The sequence below is a fragment of the Gigantopelta aegis genome, chromosome 10 (assembly GCF_016097555.1).
Source record: "Gigantopelta aegis isolate Gae_Host chromosome 10, Gae_host_genome, whole genome shotgun sequence".
In the NCBI taxonomy this organism is placed as follows: domain Eukaryota; kingdom Metazoa; phylum Mollusca; class Gastropoda; order Neomphalida; family Peltospiridae; genus Gigantopelta; species Gigantopelta aegis.
In genome coordinates this window covers 22,860,869-22,868,157 of record NC_054708.1, presented here as the reverse complement: position 1 = coordinate 22,868,157, position 7,289 = coordinate 22,860,869, and the positions used below count along the sequence as shown (strand labels likewise).

Sequence of the window (7,289 nt, the reverse complement as noted above, 5' to 3'; positions counted from 1 at the left end):
TTTTGCTAGCGTACAGTAAAAGTGATATTAATATACACTTGCACACATGACACGCTATTGGAGAGTCGGAAGGACATTGCGTTACAGGTACCCCACCCCCTTAAATTCCGTAATTTTATGCGCCTTTGTTAAGCTTTATACCAATTTTACCCAGATAAACTATCTTCACAAATAAAACCCCCCACAAAAGAAACAAAAACAGGACAATATTGTTCAAGGAAAATAACTGAAATAATTATATTTTGTCATACAATAGCCAGTTATATAACGCTATTATTGCTATAAATTAATTTATTATTGCTCTCGTTTTATCTTCTTTTATGCTGCGAGATTAATCTCTGGCAACGGATACTGGTATCAGGCTTTCAACCAGTGTTTGGTCGTTTATTGTCAGAGCTAATGACAATGGCAGCAATCTTGGCTCCCAGACTGCGAAACCTTAGCGTTGTGTGTCTCTGATTTCCATTAGTGTCAAAAACACCGACCTTAATGCATTTTTACATCATTACACGTACGGCACGATCGACGTCAATCTTTTTTTTGGGGGGGTCCCTGGGTTGTGAAAATGATTAAGTAGGCAGTTTGCTGAACATTCTAGTGTCTCCGTAATGGCTTCTGAACACAAACGGACATTCCTGGCGGCCTGAAAGAAGATGGCACACAGAAAGTCGCTGCATGATTTTGAAAGGTAAGGCGTGCGTGTATACGTATATGTGCTTCGTTACCGTTTTTATTAATACGAAATGGTGTTTAAAAAAAAGCTGGTGATGTTCGCTATGTGTTTTCGTGATCATGTTCGTGATCATGTTCGTGATATTGTGATGTTGGTTGGGTTTGCGTTTATGGCCTTTGGCTGTATGTCACCTTATCTCTTATTGGTTTATAGATTGCGTTAAGAGAGCGCGTTTTAAACACGAATCCTTTTATATACTTGACTTTTGTAGCATATCTTAAAAAAAAAACCCACAAAAAGTTCCACAAAAACAACAACTGAGCTTTTATTAAAGGGACAGACACGTGAAAATTAACGCTAAGTTTAGTTAATCTACAAACCTGTAACACATTTGGATAAAGTTGCAAGTGAGTGAAACATGAGTCTGCGACTTTGAAATGGTGAAATACCCTATAAAAATAGACTAAAACTCTACTCCATAACTGATACTTCTCAGACGCACGTGCATTTTTTTTAAATGTGACAAATGCATTTCACTTCAAATGTACGGAAATTGATAATCTAATCCATAAAATCTAAGTAAAGTATGATTTCAGTTATCAAAAACAGCTATAATAGTAAAACATATGCCTCAGTGTTTAAAAACTAGGGTGTGTCCCTTTAAAACAATTTTCTTATTTAACTACATCGATTTCAGCGTATTTACACAGAATAGCCATAAAAGCCAAATAAATCTTACCCAAAATGAAATCGGCAGTAATTTTGTCTTGCTGGTGGAAATGACACCAAACAGGAAAACGGCTATTTTTTTCAATGATTATTTTGTTCCATTAACCTATATATGCCATGGAACTACAGGTGCGACAATGGCTAATTTGTATCATAATTTCATAACGGATGGGAATTGTAACACAGACTCATCGCGCCAAGGCAACAGCTGTACACATATTCCTCTAGTGGCTTGCATGGTACCAAAGGAAGAGGAAGTAGCGTCTGAAATGTTAGCACTATTCGAGATCGAGGGGAAATGAAAAGTGCGTGACGCATGAATAAATGATGACGTCATTATTTATTTATTTTTTGCTTTGCTTCTACTTTTACTTTCTACTCGGTCAAGGTGATAGTGGTTAATCACTGGCGGATTCAGAATTTTGTAAAGGGGCGGGAGGTGGCACATGATTTTAAAAAGAGAAAGCTTCAGTTTGCAAAAGGCTTGAAAAGGACGCGAGATTTGTAAAGAAATTCGGGAGCATTCTGAGCTCCTCGGAAAATGTTCAAACAAAGATGCCCAGAGACGCAGTTTGAAGCCAACTTAGACCGAATATTTCTGTCTCTGTAAAGCTTTATTTCAGGTTTTATTTATATTAATGATTTCTCTATTTTATATTTATATTGTATGTTCAATGTCCTTTACAGCCATTGAACATGATATATATATATCTTTACAGACAGAAATATTCGGTCTAAAGTCAACTTAGTGTTTTATGTTGAATTGGATGATGAATTAAAAAAAAAGTTTCTATAAAGAGCACTACAAATGGGCGGCGGGGTGAGGGGTAGGGTGGGGCTGGGTGTCATAGACCCATGTGATTACCCAATGGATCCACCAAATGTATAATGCTAGTAAATTGCGTTTTTTTCCACGAAGTATTATTATTATTTTATTTTGGGGGGGTATTTACGCTGAATATGTATATAAATATATAAACCCCGTGCAGTCATGTACCAAATGGTTGGATCAAATAAAATAATTAACTACCATCAACAACTACGATCCAGTGGAATAGTTAGTTAAAATCGCAAATATCATGTATATTAATTTGCAACGTATTGTTTTAAATGACTGCATTACTTTGTTACTTTGTACTTACAAATGCGTATGTTATAGACGGGTTCGAGTGAGAGGTGGGTGGTGTGGGTTAGGCATGCTCTAGCTGTCATGAAATGAAATTTCCAGCCTTGTACAAGTAAAATGCCATGATGCTGACGAGGAGGAGGAGGAGGAAATGGAAAGGGAACTGGATGAATGTTTAACGACACGCCAGCACAAAAATACACATTTGGAGTTCGACCCAAGAAATCCCACCTCTGCAAACACACCTCATTCTGATAATGAAAGTAGACTCCACAATGAAATCGGCTTCCCTTTGAATAGTCTAAGTAAAACAACAACAACAACAAAGACAACAACAAAGACAACAACAGCACCTCCACCATAAACAGCATCAACAACAACAGCAGTTACACACGAAACAAAACTATAAAAGCTCAGTGGGTTCAGGTAAGTGTGCAGGAATTTTAGCAGGGGGAAGGGGGGGGGGGGTGTGTGTGTCTAGACTGTCGAGAGCGATGTTTAAGGTCTCATTACACAGATCACTTCCGGGTGAGAGTTCACTGATCACGGTCCACTATAGTTCATAGTTGTGACGCAAGATATGGTTCACATATTCACTTCTAGGAAATGGTGACGAATTAAAACAATATGTATGTTTAATGGTTAGTCTTCTGGCTGTATTTTGCCCATGCTAATTTGTAACATTGTGCATTGACATTTTGGGATGTATAGCGCAAGAGACAGCCGGAGTGAATCGGTTAATGAACCACCTGTTCGAACCGGTACTGCAGCCAGATGCGGTCATATTGCAAAAAAACTGAGACGGAAATGTTCTCAATTTTGGAGTAAAAATAAATGCTTATATAATATATGTTCGCAATGGTGTATGTTGTTAGTGCCAACGAGAACCCGTTCTATTGGCAATCTTCATTTGAATTTGGGCAATTTAACATGGGTTTCAATGGCAGATGACATCTGTTTAGTGAGACCATAATGTAAAACATGAAATTACTGTTTATCCCCAAAAATATAAGTTTAGCAAGCCAAAATGAGAATGTACTAGTGTAGCATCCTTATAAAAGGCTTATGGGGGCCCTCTTTGGGTAAATATTGCAAACATGTCAATTTTATTTATTTTTATTATTTTATTATTATTATTTTTAGGAGGGTGTGTGTGTGTGTCAAAATGTATATGCTAGTGTTCTTACATGTAATATACAAATTGAATTGATCTGAGTGTCTAACATTGAGTTTCTCACTGTAAAAGGTCAAAATTCAAGGTCACAAGGTCAATATCCAAATTCACCTTAATTTCTGTGATTTTGTGCATAATGAATGTTTTCGAATGTACAGTCATAGTGACAAACAGTTTTGATGGTATTGTGAATATATAACATAGTATTCTACTATAGAAGTAGAATTTGCATCTGCCATTAATAATGTGTGGATCTTCACGCTGAAATATACAGAAAAAAACAGGATTTCAACACTTCACTATGAAATAATTGTTGCCTATAGCAACCATTCATGAAAACTAATATTTTTAATGAACTAACTAGATAATTAGCTTCCTTGTATGTTCCGTATATCAGAACTACCAAAAGGGTCATACATTACCATGTAGTGGCTGTTTGTTTGATGGCCATCTATTATGTCGATGACTGTGACGGAACATGCTCTTAATTCTTTTCGCCTGTGGCGATATTAATTGTTTTGCAGTTCCAATATGCACTTAGACCAGGTGTGGAGGCCATGTGGCCTGTAGTTACGTAATCCCTCCGCGAGTGCGGTTTTTACGACCGACTAGGCGACAGTGAGTCTGGCCATCTAAGAGAAAAATACCGCTTGGTCGCTGTGGAAATATACACATCATAAGATTCGGTTCCGCGTACTGTCTCCGGACCAGTCTGGGGTTTTATAATAAATAGCTAGGGTTTTAGAGATATCAGGGAGAAACATATTGGACGGCTCCGGGGAACGTTAGTCCGACTGGACTGGTAAATATTTTATTTCTGCTCTGTTGTATAACCTTGATGTGATTGATGTGACTTTAAATATTTTAATACTGTATTATACCAATATTATTTAGACAGTGTTTCCGGTAAACTGACGAAGTAAATTGTAGGCTCACTGTTCTAAAATTATTAAAGCTTAGCCAGTCATCCTAGAGGACCCAGGTAAACTGTAGGTTATTGTCTTTATTGTGATAGGTACCAGTATTAAGTCTGTATTACAAGGTTACTGAATGAGTAGTTAAGGGTTAATTAAAAATTAACCAGTTAGGAATAGAGTTGTAATTCCTTTATTAATTAAGTTCCCCTGGAAGCGTTTCTCAATGATCACACGTGTGGGTGTTGTGTCACGGTGAAGTGATTAGAAGATTGTGTAAACTAGACACCTAGAGATTAACTAATTAAGTGATCAGTTCTGGGTTGTTATTATTTGTTGTTGTTAATTAACTACTGCGGCAGTTACATTTGTCAGCGTAGTATTAATACAGATTCCAAAGTGTATTGTGTTTTGTTGTGTTTTCTAGTGAACTAAACGTGCTATATTATATATACTTTATATAAGATCTTATCTCTGATCATACCTAGACGAGCCACTCGGGTTTTGAACTGCCCGATACAGAGAGATCTAATAGATATACAGTTAGGACAGATATTTGGATAATCGTGTTTTATTCAGTTACGGGTATTATAGGATCCCCGTGACAATGACCAAGAAGTAACAGTGTGATATGGAGTTTTATTGGATGGTATGGTGCATCTATCTTTTGGTGTATTGGTTAGAGTTCACAAGTTACACTGGTCTAGTATGGCTTTTCATGGTGTAAATGACTCAAATTATCAAATTGACTTCAAACCAAGTTTGACAAAATCTGTTAATAAACTTTAAGATCTCACTACACAGATCACTTCCGGGTGAGAGTTCATTCATCACTGTCCACTATAGTTCCTAATTGTGACACAAGTTATGGTTCATATATTCACTTCTAGGAAATGGTGAAGAATTAAAACAATATGTATGTTTAATGGTTAGCCTTCTGGCTGTATTTTGCCCATGCTAATTGTAATATTGTGCATTGACCTTTTGGGACATGGATGTTCAGCGCAAGAGACAGCCGAAGTGAATCGGTTAAGGAACCACCTGTTCGGATATGTACTACAGCCAGATGTGGTCCTATAGCAAAACACTGAGACGGAAATCTTCTCAATTTTGGAGTGAAAATAAATGCTTATAAAATGTATGTTCGCAAATGTGTATGTTGTTAGTGCCAACGAGAACCTGTTCTATTGGCAATCTTCATTTGAATTTGGGCAATTTAACATGGGTTTCAATGGCAGATGACATCTGTGTAGTGAGACCTAAAGGGGAATGGAGTCATGTCCGGAAAATATATATTTAAAACCCCCAAATGCTTGATTAGGAGGGAGTTTCGACCCTCGAAACATTCTACCTGAAAACAAGCCTTGGGTTTTGAATGTGCGCGTGTACCTGTTTGTGTGTGTGTGTGTGTATAGATTTTTTTAAAGTTCTTCGCATGAAAAAACAAAACAACTTTAGTGATGAAATGTACTGTGTCATTATGAGAACAACACCCTTTTAAATATTTCTAGTGACGCACACACTAAGCATCTAATCGTATAACGATATTTTAAACCAGGAACGGGATGTCATAAATGGTTCACAAATGTTCACCCTGTTACTGGATGTCCATTAGTTGATTAGTTCACAAAAATACTTACTTTTATGTGCTAAATAAAAGACACATTTGCCAGCCCTTAAATAAAGAATAAACATATAGTGAATTTAAATGTTATCCAATACTGAAATTATTTAGGTCCACGGAACTAAAAGGGAAGTAATTCTATATCGCCTCGATAATGAACCATATTCAGTTATATATACAAACAAATGAAGAACCTGATTAATTGAAATATTACAAATTTGTCTAAACTAAACATTACTAATGTTTCCTTTTACTTACTTGGCTTTATTTACTTGGCTTTACCTTTCCATATTATTATGAGCTTAGTATTGTCATGACGTCATAAACGTTACCAAATTACGTTTACACATCTCCGTGTTTGTATCGTCCTGTTACTAGGTCATTGTGTTACAAAACACAGACTACTAGTATTAATTTTCTTTTGGAATTTGGCTGTGTGAAGCGGCAAGCTCTGAAGTAGATGATTTGTTATTATGTTTAAAAGAAAACATGGTACTGGTATAACAAAGATTTCGTTTAACATTGTAGACGCAGTGTAGACAAATAGCCGTAATAAAACGCGCTAAAGAAACATTAATTTTCTTTTTCAAAGTGCATAAAATATGTATAAGCCGTAATGCCAAATATTGATTATTTTATTATATTAGGTAACATTCGTGAAACTGATATCTCATAGCGTCTAGTCTAGTCCTGCCCCCCCCCTCTCTCTCTCTCTCTCTCTCTCTCTCTCTCTCTCTCTCTCTCTCTCTCTCTCTCTCTCTCTCTCTCTCTCTCTCTCTCTCTCTCTCTCTCTCTCTCTCTCTTACCCTGACACCCAATAGCCAATGCATTTTTCGTGCTGAGGTGTCGTTAAACATCCATTAATTCATTTATTCTCTCACTCTGTCTTTCTCACGCTCTCTGTATTTCTTTCTACACACGCACGCACGCACGCACACACATATCATATAATACAATTGGTCAGCTCTTTTAAAATATGGCCACGTCACTTGCCAATTGCTCATTAAAGATTTTATATGACGAGTTAATGAAAACTGTAATGTATTGTA

At 36.6% G+C, this 7,289-nt stretch overlaps 1 long non-coding RNA gene across 1 annotated transcript; it reads right to left on the bottom strand.

The window, feature by feature from the left end:
* Window positions 1–213: 213 nt before the first annotated feature.
* Window positions 214–6,523, bottom strand: LOC121382537. The gene is made up of 3 exons (XR_005959174.1): window positions 6,499–6,523; window positions 6,257–6,291; window positions 214–643 (listed from the first exon to the last, which is right to left on the bottom strand). It is a non-coding gene; the product is annotated as an uncharacterized LOC121382537 (long non-coding RNA).
* Window positions 6,524–7,289: the final 766 nt, after the last annotated feature.